Source organism: Mytilus californianus, unplaced genomic scaffold (assembly GCF_021869535.1).
Source record: "Mytilus californianus isolate M0D057914Y unplaced genomic scaffold, xbMytCali1.0.p SCAF_26, whole genome shotgun sequence".
In the NCBI taxonomy this organism is placed as follows: Eukaryota; Metazoa; Mollusca; class Bivalvia; order Mytilida; family Mytilidae; genus Mytilus; species Mytilus californianus.
The window spans coordinates 1838793-1855035 of NW_026262675.1; the positions used below are offsets into that span (position 1 = coordinate 1838793).

The 16243-nt window shown below is 33.3% G+C and overlaps 2 long non-coding RNA genes across 3 annotated transcripts; both read left to right on the top strand.

The window, feature by feature from the left end:
* Positions 1 to 2829: 2829 nt before the first annotated feature.
* Positions 2830 to 5279, top strand: LOC127732605 (uncharacterized). The gene is made up of 3 exons (XR_007996341.1): positions 2830 to 2870; positions 3493 to 3731; positions 5110 to 5279. It is a non-coding gene; the product is annotated as an uncharacterized LOC127732605 (long non-coding RNA).
* Positions 5280 to 12296: 7017 nt separating this feature from the next.
* Positions 12297 to 14916, top strand: LOC127732606 (uncharacterized). Of its 2 annotated transcripts, none has more exons than XR_007996342.1 (3): positions 12297 to 12393; positions 12917 to 13169; positions 14766 to 14916. It is a non-coding gene; the product is annotated as an uncharacterized LOC127732606 (long non-coding RNA). The 2 variants fall into 2 exon arrangements; XR_007996343.1 differs by having other exon boundaries at positions 12344 to 12393; positions 12934 to 13169.
* Positions 14917 to 16243: the final 1327 nt, after the last annotated feature.

A 16243-nucleotide genomic window follows, 5' to 3' on the forward strand; every position in this document is an offset into this window, starting at 1 on the left:
GTTATATTATTATTTAATACACAATGTATTTGTTATTTGTCAGCAATCTAACTCAACAATTTTTATATACCGTATGGGATAATGATTCAATTCATTATACAGTCACTAGAAATAAGTATATCATACAAACAAGTCTAAGCAAGTGACAACCATACAATATATATGCCCACTGGATCTCAGTGTGTTTGAGACACAGGGTTAATACAAATATTTATATAAGTCTGAAAATTACACCCAACAGTGTTAGAATTAGACTTTTATGCTGACAAATTTTTGTCCCTCAACGGGATTCGAACTCACACCTTTGATACACTACAGCACCAATCGCTTAGCCTCATGTCCAGCGCTCTAGACCACACGACCACATCCGCTATATAAAAATATAACTTCAATAGTCGTAGTGTTACCTTGTCACGTAAGGCGAATCTAGAGATAGACATAAGACATGTGTTTTAAGCGTGTGAAGATATATATATATTAAACTAATATGTCTGTACCCTGGTAACAAGAGCTTGACTGATGAGCCCTGGTAATCAGAGGCTATCATTAATATTCACTGAATATATGAATGTTAAATCAAGCGCAGCAAAATCTGCCAAATGCCACAACTTTAAGTTCTCATGCACATCTTCAGACTCCTTAGCCGGTATTAAATTACGATTTCGTCTTAATATCATTTCTCGCGTACCATTAACAGAATTCAAGATGAAATATAAAACTTAAAGCATTATCATGTCTTAAACATTATTTCATTGCAATACATTTGGTGGGTGGTGGTTTTTTTACGATGATAAACTTCTCTGTTAAATTTGCGTCGTTCAACTTTGCATCTAATTTCGAAAAGACCCAAATGATGCTGCGATTTAATTAATTATTGCAAATGCTAATTACCCAATAATAGACTACCAACTACAAAACTCGTGTGTGTACCCAACGGATAACTGGCTTTAAAATTGGAGGTTTTAAATCCTTTTATCGCACTATTGTTCTAGTATATAAGAACATAAAACAAGGTAGGTATAAACGGTGAACAATTATTCAGAAAATTGATGAATGTTTCAGACATAATTAAGTTTGCTAAAATATCAGACGAAGATATGTTGTTCCCGTACTAAACATCAATTTTTTAACGGAATTTGAAACTCTCAATGTTAAAATGATCAAATGATGTTTTGTTGATTTTTTTTTAACCCTCTTGAGTCGTCTAATCAAACATAAAAATGCGTTCAACATTTTCTTCACGGTTATTTTAACTTCAAAAGGTCATTTCCCGATAGTAGAATAAAGACCCTTCAATTGAGTAAAACTTTGTTTCTTGAAAACAATTGCTAACGTAGATGCAAATATCTTATGTTAGGAAGGGATAAATCATACTTGGTTAAAAAGTATTCTGATTCATACACAAAATATTGGAAACTGTTTGACAATATATTTGTAACGTTCGAATGACGTGAGTTTCATCCAACGTTCGACATTCCTATTTGAATCAACGATGCTGCACTTCTTGAGAACTCAATAAATAATTCAAAGTTTGATGCGTATGTTGAACGCATAGCACTTGAAATAAAGGATACCACGGATATTCATATCTTGACTTTCATCTAAAATTGACAACGATTATAGATTGAGAAATAAACTTTTCGACAAAAGAAATTATTTAAGCTTTCCTATTGTGAACTTTCTCAGTCTTCCTATGTAGCAACAGTCCAACAGCGCCTGTATATTGCGATATTCCAGATCTAGCGTTTCCTATAATTATTTCCTTGATAGAAGGTTGCTGCTTACAAGGTAGCTAATGAACCAAGGGTTCCTATTGAAAAAGTGAAAGTCACTCTTTGAAAGTTTTACGGACGCCATCATGCTTTGGTTGGCCGTTATAGAATATCTGTGTCACAGATGACCACGGATATGTTTCAATTGTCGTAGCTACAATCTTATCCTTTTTCCTCTTTTGTGACACCGAATGAGACTTTTCACCGATTTTAATTGCCATGAGTAACACGATTGTTGCCATATGTGGAGCAGGATATATTTACCTTTCTGGAGCATCGTAAAGTACCCTAATCGAGATTTAAGATCTTGAAAAAAACGTTTAACCCGCCTCATATTTATGTGCATGTCCTGAGTCAGGAATCACGTCACCTGTCGCAAATTCAGCTTTTTTATTTGCATGGAGAATCTGGTGTTGATGACAGATCTTTCTTATTTACAACTATTTCAGAATAAGGACGATTAGACCTTTTACATATTTTATACAATTATATATTATTGAAAAGATATAAGAAGATGTGGTATGAGTGCCAATGAGACAACTCTCCATCCAAGTCACAATTTGTAAAAATAAACCATTATAGGTCAAAGTACGCTCTTCAACACGGAGCCTTAGCTCACACCGAACAACAAGCTATAAAGGGCCCCAAAATGACTTGTGTAAAACCATTCAAACGGGAATGGCTGTATTCTCACCTTCATACGTCTTTTAAATTTGTCAAGTTGGGTTGCTGTCTCATTGGCGTATCTCCAACATCCCCTTCATTCATATTTTAACAGTAATATTTCCGGAGCAATCATTTGAAGAAAAAAAAACCATAAAGTTGCAGTAAGGTTGGTTCAAAGTCGTACACAATTAAAGAACAACCCACCTAGAGAAACACTGTAGTTCTTTATGTGTGGTGCGACAGAATAAATAATGTATGTCAATCAGAATCCAAATTATTACACAATTTTGCACAAAAATTGACAATTATCTTGTCTACTGACGTCTACAGACAGTTACATGAGTTACAAACAGATTGATACAACACTATATATAAGCCTTTATTTTCATAGTCAAAATTGAAAAAGTAATTTGAAGCCTCGACTGACACAAAGTAAGTTTTGAATAGGTAACATTTGCAATGTTGTGACGATATTTGTTAAGAGTCAAGTGACGTAATAACTAACACAAGGACAGTGGCAAGCGATTTAAATTTTAAGGTTAACGGGAGAATTGCATAAATTTAATATCCTTTTTTTCCCGAAAGATCTGTTTGCAGAATATAGTTTTGTGTATTGGGCGTGTCGTGCAGAACATGGAAATGATTCAAATTTTGGAATGCTTTATGTGGGTGGGGGGGGGGGGGGGGGATTTTTCTCTTTTCTTTAAATTTTTGACCCATATTTCTATATTCCTTAGATTTTAAAACCCCTTTATTCTCTGTTCTTTATTTATATGGCCTATTATTCTTTATTTTATTTATTTTTTGCCCATTTTTCTTTGGTATCTGCCCCACCCAGACCTAATTATTTGAAATATAAAAGCCAATTTGTCCAATTTAGTACAATAATCATGTAATTCTTTATAACAAAACAGATAATAAATCAAAATTTTACTTACTCAAACACAGCATTGACTATTGAATACAGATTAATACAGGGGGTGCAACATTTAAAGCAGGGTAGTTTCTTTCGGAATTGATAAAAATAATATTTGCTTCTATTGATGTTTTTCAGATCAAGGATGACTATGCCCAAAGCAATTATCATTTTGTTGTGTGTCTCCGTTGCCTTTGGTTCCCAGTATGGTTACTATGGTGACAACGATCGCTTCGATTTAGATGATGACTCCTATCGTCTACGTATACGTCTCGGAGGAAGTGGATACAGTGGTGCAAGATTTATCAGACCCAATGTCTACCCTAAATATGCTGTACACAGAGTTGTAAGCCGGCCATCTATAATTATCCGTGGTGGTGAGTTTTTTTGTTGAATTTCTTTTAAAAGAAAAACGAAAACTATATTTACTTTTTCGCCTTCTTTTCGTTTATTATTGTACTCAGAAAAAATCATCACAGGTACCAGACTTATAATTGTGTACGCCAGACGCGCGTTTCACAAAAGACTCATCAGTGTCGCTCGACTAAAAAAAAGTTAAAAGACCAAATACAGTACAAAGTTGAGGAGCATTGAGGACCAAAAATTTTGAAAGTTTTTTTTTTGTTTGTTCAAATACAGCTAAGGTATCTATTCCTGGGTAGATATATTTAGTATTTCGAACAACATAATCATGTAAGCTTTTTAGCAGTCAATTGATTAATATTACCATATCAATGATGATGTATGTCAACATACAAAAGTGCTGACTGGATATGGAAATATTCCGTTTGATGGAGATTGTTCCACATACAGGACATATTTTGGGTACTCCAAAATAAGTTCTTCACACAAAGAAAAAAGATATCCATTCTGCAAAATAAGATTGCTAAAATTATAGAAATGTCCACTGTATTAGTTACTGAAAGACAGATTTGTTTTAAATTAGTGCTGTTCTTTCAAGGCCTCATATATAATTACACTTTTATGCGCCAGGTCTGAACCTGAGGTCTGAATACTTATTTATTTGAGGGTTTAATGTACGATATATAGGAAAACAGGATGCAGGTATCCATTATTGAAGCACGTTATCTTTAGGAGAAAAACAGATTTCGGGTTAAAACCTATCTGAAACAGGATGAATTGAATAGAGTTTTCTCTTTATTTATCGCGCATCAAAGGGTTTTTAAAAATAAAGAAAACATTTGTAAAAAGATTCGCTGAGCTAAAGTTTTAAACGTAAAATTAACCACTCATAGTCGATAGTGTTTTAAACTCTTATTTCCTTTAATAATGATTATAATGATTATACAAGTATTTAAACGTTAACGGTATCAGTTTTACTGCACAAGATGTGCATTTCGACAACAAAAAGTAAAATAACAAAAATACCGAACTCCAAGGAAAATTCAAAACGGAAAGTCCCTTATCAAATGCCATAATCAAAAGCTCACACACATCAAACGAATGAAAAACAACAGTCATATTCCTGACTTGGTACAGACATTTCCTTATGTAAAAAATGGTGGATTAAACCTGGTTTTATAGGTAACTAAACCTTTCACTTGTATGACAGTCGCATAGAATTCCATTATATGGACAACTCTGTGTAAAAGTAAATACAGTGATGCTCGAGGCAACATCCGAATATATTCACTATTGAAATACTTTTTTTTCTTAGGTTTAGGCTGATTTGTCTCTATAGTATCAGATTATGCCATATACAATACATTTTTCTTATATATATATATATTGTAGGATACTAAAAAAACCTGCAGGCAGAACAAAGAACATCCAAGGAAAAGCTGATTCCACAAAATGCCACAGTGACAGATTGAATCAGTTGTCTCCATTTCAATAATGTTGTTGTTTAATATGATTAAACAGACGAGTTATTGCTCAATCTTTTATAAAAAAATAATTTTCAATGTTGTGTTTTGTATACTGTTGTTCGTATTTTGTTCGTTTTTCGTTTTTTCCAATGGCGTTTACAGATTTCATCGATTTATGAGTTTGCATACCCCATTTGGTTTTCCCCGCCTCTCTTTTTATTGAATATTCTATCGTTGTTATTAGATTATTAATGCAGGAAATGAAACAAGTTCAAATGTACACATTTCACACCATTCAGTCCGTGTTCTGAAGCCAGTTATATGTTGGACTGCCTATTGCTCAAAGTTTTATTTCTTAATGTGTTTTGTTTTTGTATTGAATGTCTTTCGATAATTTGCAACCAACACATATACAATTTTAATCCAAGTATCTATGAGGAGTTATTTTGGCCATATCGAATTATTTAGGGTTACACACGTATAACCTTGAAAATATTTTGATATTGCCAAAATGTCATGGAATAATATAAATCCTTGAATAATATAAGTCGATGATCTACGGTTATGTCATATTTGTACTATTATATATTGTCGTGAGGTTCAACGGCATCAAGTTGCTGCCCAAACTACATGTAAAAGTTGAAACCCATAAAAACCGCATTCAAAATCTGTATTTAAATATATAGCTGATCTTTGAAAAAGCCTTTGTCATTGAAGAATACCATAAAACAAAGTGTGAATTTTCCTTTTTCTCCTATCAATCAAATATTACATCCTGCAGTCAAAGGTGACATAAATATCATTGAAAACAAAAAATATTCAAAATGTTATATCTTAATGTCTCAAATCGTCTTCCAGTTTGTCGAAGAATACACCAGATTACTTACCAAAAGCAGAAAAAAAGTATATATTCACAGAATCAAACTTATCTACTGAAATCTTTGGTACAATTCATACTTAAGAAAAGAACAACTCCTATGTTGATGTTTACTTTCGATCAAAATCAGTATTTTAAGTCATAGATGAAAAATGGAAAGGTTAGCTAAGTTTTGATTAATGTATCTTAATTTTGCTATAATGTGCTTGTATAATGCTAAATATTCACCACCCCAAAGCCCCAAAGGATGACTCAGGAATTGATATATAGTATCTTTGGTCTTCTATCGACTGACAGTTAAACCCTCGCCAAACTGGAGTGTCCGATGGGCTGTGCGGGATGAACAAATACACAGCCACGTCTGGTCGAAATGGTGACGTTTAAAACGATGCCACGCTCTTTGCACGTTAAGAACCCTTGCAACAACTCTTTGAGGGGTCCGTAGGTGGCCTTGAATCTTTGAATATTGTTTTTATTGATATAAATATTGACTTTGTTATCAGTAAATTAAAACCATACTAACTATTACACATATGTACTTTCACCGTACTACAATCTGTCGATACCTATACTTAGGCATTGCACAAGGTCATGTTTTTATTTGACTGTTAATGACGTCTCTACACTAAATCCATTGGATGTTGGATTGTACTGGTTGATATTTTAGTCTTGGATACATGATTTTTTTTATAAGTTGTTATAGGCTTTGAACTAGCTCAGAGCTGTCAGTAACTGCAAGTACTCTCAAATCTGTACTTGGTGTCTTTTTTGTTGTTAGGGATGAGGGATGTATATATACCCTGCCACGTCCTGTCTGCGTTTTTGTTTGATGTTTTTCTTTGGTTCGATCTGAGCGCTCACAAACATGTTTAACCCCGCCACATTCTTTGTGTGCCTGTCCCAAGTCAGGAGAGCCTGTAGTTCAGTGGTTGTCGTTGGTTCATAGCTGTCATATTTGTTTTTTGTTAATTGTTTTATTTCATATTTTTCATGTCGGGGCCTTTTATACCTGACTATACGGTATGGGTTTTTTCTCATTGTTGAAGGTCGTACGGTTGCCTATTAATGCTTACATCCACTTTATTTGAACGTTGGTGGATAGTTGTCTCATTGGCAATCATACCACATCTCCTTATTTTTATACTGTTGCAAAGCAAAATTTCTGTTCCTATCCAATACACCCACATTTTCCAGTGGCAGTTACAATTTCCGCGACCTTCATCCTTGACGACCTCTATAACAGGACCTACTTATTGTATTTATTGTTAATTTGTTCTCGTCCTCAATATGCATGAAATAGTTGCCACTGGACGTTTAGCAACCAAAAATCAATCAATCAATCTAAATATCCGTAACCAAATTAAGTATACTGAACACTTTACGTATAATCAACAATAAGGGAGATTGAAAGGGGTAATATATAATTTCCTCCTCCACTTTTGTCATATTCTCGATTATTTACATTCTGACAACACAAATAATGTTAACTATTTATGTACGCTTGGAATTCGATCTATTGCTAATGTAAATAAACTTGGACGTAAGGTTGTACAAATACAAAATAGTTATCGAGTGTTAGCAGAATGGAGGCTATGAAAAGAAAGCGAATATTTCAAGACAAGACAAATTCGATTGATATATACGATGATTAAGAAGTATAGTTTTGCTGGAGGTTTAGATTTTACAGACATATCATTCTTCAGGTTGTGGTGTGGCTGATGATTTAGAGTATTCAGTCCTTTGTTATTTTGTAATATTTTGCGTGTATTCAGAGAAAGGTTCCGATAACATTAATACTTGAGATTGCAAACCAAAGTATGCATACGACCTAAAAATATCACTATTGCAAACCAAAGTATGCATACGACCTAAAATATCAGAATATCTCTATTGCAAACTAAAGTATGCATACGACCTAAGAATATCACTGAACTAGAGAAATCTTTAGGAAATCTTAGTTTAATGAACGCTTAAGTTAATGTGTTTTATGAACAAGGACCACGATTATATATTTTGTAGTCAGTTTGTTGCATGTCTGTGATGTATGTTAACACAGTTTAGGCTTCTGGATGCTAATTATTGCCACATTAACCAATTATGTCTGTTTGGGTTGCTTATCCAATTTTGTTAAAATAACGAAACAGTAAACAACTGTCATATACATGGGAGGTTTAGCTAGCTACATTTCCGCTTCATCTGCATGTTCTACAAAGGAATTGTCCATTAGATTGACAAAAATTCTGTCCGCAGTGGAAGAAGGTCTTCAGAAATACTTTGAAACTGTTTACTCGCGAAGTGGTATTAACCATATGTGTATTCTAAAAACCTCTATAAAGAATTTCTGGTTATTTTAAATCTCTTGATTTTTCAACACTGAATACCACCATTCCCCATGTGAATTGAAATTTTTTTTAAAAGAAATAATCCACAATGCTTTTCAATATAAAAATGGTAGCATACGGCATATATTTATTACTTTGCAATACCATACGGCATAGTTTGTTAATAGTAAACAAAAGAGTAAAACATGCTACACAGAGGAACAAGTGATCATTATGCTGGAGTTTCTTATTGGCAACATATTTGTTGAATTTGGAGGTAAACATTTTCAACAAATTGTCGGCATTCCTATGGGAACGAACTGTGCGCCTCTCCTTGCCGACTTCTTATTTTCATATGAGTCGGAGTTCCTTCAGACACTTGTCAAAAACAAGAAGATCAAAGAAGCCAGATGATTTAATTTCACATTCAGATATATTGATGATGTTCTTTCCATTAACAATCCAAATTTTTTTGATTGGGTTCCATTAATATATCCTCAAGAACTAGAAATTAAAGAAACAACAGACACGTCTTCTTCCGCCTCATTTTTAGGCTTATACATCGAATTTGACATAAGCGGTCATCTCAGTACGAGAATCTATGACAAACGAGACGATTTTAAATTTGAAATTATTAATTTCCCCCACCTCTGGTATTCAAGAGCTTGCAGCTGCTACTCAGACTTTATAAAACGTCACCAGTGTCTAAGCAGAAAGTTGATGAACCAGGGTTATGTGAAAGAACGTCTCGTCCTTTTTCTTAAAAAGTTCATCGGAAAATACCAAAACCTAGTTGATAAATATTCCGTATCAACTTCACAAATAATACATGATGGTCTTGAAGTATAGATTCTAGGAACTGACTTTTTTTATCATCTTAATTACGTGTTATAGTGTTCTTTTATTTGTCTTTGTAAATTATTAGCCTTTACTGTTTAGCCCTCTTTTGGTAATATCCTTTTGGCGTGGCTCGGTACATCCCGCCAATGTGTTGTTGTGCTGTGGTCATTTTTTGTATTCTTGCTTTTCATTTTTGCTTATGTGCTTTGTCTATATGCCATTTTGTTTTTCTTTGTTGATGTATTTGTTTGTTTTTATATTGATTAAGTTTCTAACACAATGTTGACTGCTGAATCCTTATTTTTGACATTTTTACCTATTATGTCTGTTTGTTTTGTTCACAAATTGTTGTCAATATTATGGAATTTTATGCGACTGTCATACAAGTGGGATGTTTAGTTACCTATAAAACCAGATTTAATCCACCATTTTCTACATTAGGAAATGTCTGTACCAAGTCAGGTATATGACAGTTGTTTTCCATTCGTTTGATGTTTTTGAGCTTTTGATTTTGCCGTTTGATAAGGGACTTTCCGATTTGAATTTTCCTTGGAGTTCGGTATTTTTGTTATTTTACTTTTTACAAAGAAAAAAACAGGTTTAACCCACCATTTTCTTCGGGAAATGCCTGTAACAAGTCAGGAATATGAGAGTTATTTATCATTTGTTCCGTTGGTTGATATAGTCGAATGTTTGATTTTGTCAGTTATTTATGGACCTCCCCCTTTTTTTTAATTTTAGTTCATTTATATGTTTTGGAGTTTAGTGTGACGTCCATTTTCATTGAACTAGTACACAATTTTATTCAGGGGCCAGCTGAGGACTACCTCCGGGTGCGGGATTTTCTCGCTGCGTTGAAGACCCATTGGTGGCCCTCGGCTGTTGTCTGCTCTTTGGTCGGGTTGTTGTCTCTTTGACATATTCCCTATTTCCATTTTCAATTTTACCTTGGAGTTTGGAATTTTTGTTAATGCCTCTTCACTAAAACTCAACACAAATATCCGCAGTCAACGATGCACAGTACACCAAAGATTCTTTATGAATAATAATTAAAACGATTTTATTTTCCGCTGCATTTCCTGGCTAATTTCTGTCACAGATAATATCCAAACGGATAAAAAACGAATATTATCAATTGAGTGCCATTTCTCTTTTACAAAATATAAATTGTGTTAACTCAGTTGAAATATTTTGTAATATTGAACACATTAAAATAATTCAATAATAAAAATTAGAGAAAAAACATATCTCACTTCAAAGATTTAAAACAATATTTAACCTTTTATGATAAAATTTAAAATGTCATATATTGTTTTCGTACAGCAAAAACGTTTGTTTCCCCGAATGTGACCTATCGAATAAGACTTATCACCGGATTTGTACTTATATGAGCAACACGACGGGTGTCACATGTGGAGTAGGATCTGCTTACCGTTACGGAGCACCTGGGGTCACCCCCTGTTTTTGGTGGGGTTCGTGTTGCTTAGTCTTAAGTTTTCTATGTTGTGTTTTGTACTTCGTACTTTATTTGGCATTTTTAACATTTTTTTATTCGAGCGTCACTGATGAGTCTTACTGTAGACAAAACGCACGTCTGGCGTATAAAAGTTAAGCATGGTATCTTTGATATTTTTTTTTTAACCCGCCACATATTTATATGCATGCCCCACGACAGGAACTTCGTCGCCAGTTGCCTTATGTCACACATTTATATAGGTCTTTATAAAAATAAGGAGATGTGGTATGATTGTCAATGAGACAACTATCCACCAAAGTTCAAATGAAGTGGGTGTAAGCAATTATAGGCAACCGTACGGCCTCCGACAATGTGAAAAAAACACATACCGTATTGTCGTCTATAAAAGGCCCCGGCATGAAAAATATGAAACAGTTTAATCGAGAAAACTAACGGCCTAATTTATAACAAAGTAATTTACGGAAAAAAATAGGACAGACAATGAACATACGACAACCACTGAACTACAGGCTCCTGACTTGTGACAGGGACATAAAGAATGTGGCGGGGTTAAACAGGTTTGTGAGCGCTCAACCCCCCCCCCCCCCCCCCCTTCCCCCTAACCTGGGGCAGTGGTGTAACAGCACAACATAAGAATAAACCATAAAAATCAGTTGAAAAAGGCTTAACTCATCAGATCGATAAAAAGCAGAAAAACATCAAACCAAAACACAGACCAGACGTGGCAGGGTATTTATCCATCCCTCATCCCTAACAACAAAAAAGACTCTAAGTACAGATCTGAGAGTACTCGCAGTTACTGAATGCTAGTTTAAAGCCAATAACAACTAATAAAAAAATCATGTATCTAAGACTAAAATATCAATCAGTACACATCCAACATCCAATGGATTTGGTGTAAAGACGTCATTAACAGTCTGAGAAAAACATGACCTTGTGCAATGCCAAAATATAGGTATCGACAGATTGTAGTACCGTGAAATAACATACTAGTATGTGTATAACAATAATATTTAGTATGGTTTTAATTTACTGATAACAAAATCAATATTAATATCAATAAAAACAATATTCAAAGATTTCATTATCGTGTTGAATTGGTTTGTCTTTGCAGGATTTGATGTTAATCACAGATTTTTGGTAGTTCAATTTTTTTACAACTTTTTTTAGACTAGGGACGATTAAGAGATTAACATATTGTCAACACATATTTACTGTCGAGGGCTATATACTCACCTCTATATGATTCTTTGGATTCATGTCTCATTGATATTTATCTCACATCCCCTTTTATTGATATCTTAACAGTTTTAACATTTCCGTAGCAATCATTTGAAAAAATACATCAAGTAGCAAAAATCGCATTAGACGCAACAAACTTATAAAATGGTATTTTACATTTTTTTTTCAATTGCTGTTAGGTTGATGCGGAAAAAGGCCTTACTGTTCAATTTAAGAAAAACCCACCTAGAGACATACTGTAGTTTTTTTATTTGGGGTACGACATAATACATAGTGTATGTCAATCAGAATCCAAATAATTACACAATCTTGCACAAAAAGGTGACAGTTATTGTGTCTACTGACGTGGACAGACAGTTACATGAGTTTCATTCAGATTGACACAACACTATACAAGCCTTTGTTTGCACAGTGAAAATTGTAATAGCCGTTTGTAGCTTACACTGAGACAAAGTAAGTTTTTGATAAGTGTTGAGACGGTTATTTTAAAATATTGTCACAGAAAAGCGCTTCGTAAGCATATAATTTTTAAGGTGTTATTTATATTTGTATTTGTCGTTATTGTCATTGCTACATTGAAAAAAGTAAAATACCAGAAATACCGAACTCCAAGGGAAATTCAAAACGGAAAATCCATTATCAAATGGCAAAATCAAAAGCTCAAACACATCAAACGAATGGATAACAACTGTCATATTCCTGACTTGGTACAGTGGCATACGATTTAAGATGTAGTTGTCAGGAGAATTGAACACAGTTCGAAAGATCCGTGTGCAAAATTAATTTTTGTGTATTAAACGTTTCGTGCAGTACATGAAAATATGTTACAAATTATGGCATGTTGTAAGACTGAAATGAGCTTGAATGTCATTAAAGTTAGCGTTAATATTTTCAGCCGATTCCCTTGGAAACAGTTCCGACTTTTCGTGGTTGATAAAAGTAATATCTTGCTTCTATTGTTGTTGTTTTTTTTCAGATTATTGTTGTTTTCAGATCTAGGATGACTATGATCAAAGCACTTATTCTTTTGTTGTGTGTCGCTGTTGCCTTTGGATTCCAATATGGTTACTATGGCGACGACGATCGCTTCGATTTGTTAGATGATGACTATTATCGTCTACCTCACGGAGGAAGAGGATACAGTGGTGCGAGATATATCAGACCAAATGTCTACCCTAAATATGCTGTACACAGAGTTATAAGCAGGCCATCTATACTTATCCACGGTGGTAAGTTGCTTGTTCAACTTCTTTTGAAATCGGAAAAAAAAATAATTTGCATAAACAACAATGGTAGTCAAAAAGAATATATATGGTTTTTAACAATTTTAAGTATTGTTCCTTATTTTTCCTTTAGAGTTTGTTCTAAAGATAGCCATTGAAACATTGCGGTTGGTGTCGATTTTCCCACATCTATGACTTATTCCTATTTCAAATTGTTATCTACACACAAATGTTTGAATCTGAGGTCCGCATACATATTTATTTTAGGGTGAAAATGCGCGATGTGTAGGAATAAAATAGTAGGCAGCTATAATAAATTATTCGACTGTTATTTTGTGTAAAAAAAAACAGCTACCGGGTAACAAATCGTGTTTTTCCTCTTCATAATTTATCGTGTATCCATTTTTTTTTAATAAAGAAAACCGTCAATTCTGAAAATATCACTGAGGTTACATTTTAAACGCTAGATAATTCAACTTCATCTTAAAATATTGAAAAACTTATTCCCATCATTAAAATGTCGAAATTATCGACTTATATATATCATATTCTTTAATAATAACAATATCAATTATAATAAAATAATCAAAGTACTGAAGTACTGAACATCGGATGACCACAAGTTCTTGAGGATGGTCAAAAGCACTTGTCTCAGAAAAAAACAACATATCTCTTTACCTAAAACTGAGGTTAATGTACAGAGATATATTTTTTTCTGAGACAAGTTCGTGCGTGGATGATGAATAAATGACAGGAAATTCAACTTCACCGTAATAACTATTATATTGTAGTGATACAAATCAGTATACACTGAGTTGTTGTTTATATTATATTAAAATAACAGTTACATATATATATGATTTGAATCCATTTGTATATCATTCTATTCTACTATTCTAAAAATAGTGCAATGCAAGTGCATAGTGGACACTTTTCTGTAAAAAATCGATTTTTCTAAGATTGGATACGAGTAGGCATTCATATTTTCCCGCAAAATCAATTACAGAGTTACCGGTCCTTGACGGTATTTTCACAAAACGTTCTTTGAGATATTCTTCCGCATGCTTTAACACAATTTTTCGGTACGTGTGCATTGATATTATCAATGATTTTTTACTTATATATATATATCTAACTACAAAACATTTTCATATTATTAATTTATGTTGTAAACAAAAATATTTTTATCAGTATTCATTGAAGAGATGTATTTATATCAAACGTTAAGGAATGTTATTTTGCACTCGTTTATGTGCGCGTATTTATCATGTTTATAGATCGGTTACAAACCCAAAACTAATTTACATAATGGAAATCTAGGCGATAGCAATACATCGGGATGACCTCAAGGTCATCGCGATGTAAAAATGATAATTATAATTGTGATAAAGTATGAAAACTAGTATAACACGAAACCATTAACGGTATCAATTTTACTGCACAATATGCGCGGTCTCTTCAGTGATATTCGAGGCCACATCCAAATATACATAACATTTAGGTAGCCTTTTTTTTTGTTTTTATTTTACTCTTGTAAATAGGTTGATTATTTTTTTCTAATATCAGATTATATTCGCTCTCTCTCTATATATATTTTTGTAGGATACTGAAAACCTGCAGGCAGAACAAAGAACATCCCAAGAAAAACTGGTCACAGTCCACTGAAAAAAGTGCAACAGTGACAGATAGGAGCAGTTGTCTCCATTTCAACGATGCTCTAATTTAATGTGATTAAAGGACGAGTTTTTTAGTACTCCATCGTTGTTATTCAATTATAAATGCAGGAAACAAAACGTGTATAGTTTTACATATTTCACACCATACAATAGGGTGAATTACATTTGCGCGCATTTGGGGATTACAATTTTTTACGTTTGCGCGCAGCTCAAGTTTGATTTCATTTGCGCGCATTCATTTTACAGGTAACACAGGTAAAATAAAGAGAATTTATAATAAATATAACTATAGTTATAATAAATTTTTACTATATTTGTAAATTTAAATTATATATTTTTCATATTAAATTCTTAAAAAAATATACAGTGATCATGAGAAATCCCGCAATAGCTTAAGACATACACGTAACTTAATTGCGAATATTTCAGAGTCAATAATATTCTGTTTCGTTATTTTACCGAATAGTGAGCGCTTTTATAAATCATTTAAGTCAGTTTGTAAAAATGCGTCAAGGCACACACATGGAGTTTCGTTTTTTCAGAAACAAATCGGTGGAAAAATTTTTAGTGTAAGATGGATTTAGTTTCCGTATTGACAGAACACTCAAGTCAGGAGATATTTCATGCCGATGCACCATAAATAATTGCAAAGGTATTTCACCAGATTCCCTATTTATCTACCTATATTTACCTGAGTTTACCTGTAAAAGAATGCGCGCAAATGTAACCAAAAGCCGCGCGCAAATGTAATGGTAATGCGCGCAAATGTTATGCACCGATACAATCTGTGTACTGAAGTCATGTATGTGTTGGACTATTTATCTCTATATGGTATTTGTTCTTTTACGTTTTGCATTGTTTGTCTTTCGGATGATTAACTTCGATCGCGCTGCCCTCTTTTTTCCGATTACCATTGTTATGCAGTTCTTTGGGCATATTCAACCTGAACTTATCAGATTTTATGATAAAACCTTTCAAATACATAAATTCGGATAAAAAACAATTAGTACGTTGACAACTTAGACATTATTTGTCACTATCACTAAAGATTGGACAATAAATCAATCATCTGTCAATAGGTTATATAATATACAAAGTCTGACTAATTTGTCATATCGAAATTTATCGAGTAACACGCTTATAACATTTAAAATATTTTGATATTACCAATATCACACCCTATTTACCGGGTGATAATAATTACGTTACCTTGTATAAATATAAGTCGATGTTCTACGGTTGTGTAATATTCTAATTGTGTTTAGAGCTGATTTTTTTCTGTTCAACGTCATCAATTTGGTGTGCAAACTACACATAAAAATGAAAACATACGAAAACTGCATTTAAAATCTGTATTTATAAGTAAACCAGGACTTTATCATTGAATAGTATCATAAAAGGGAA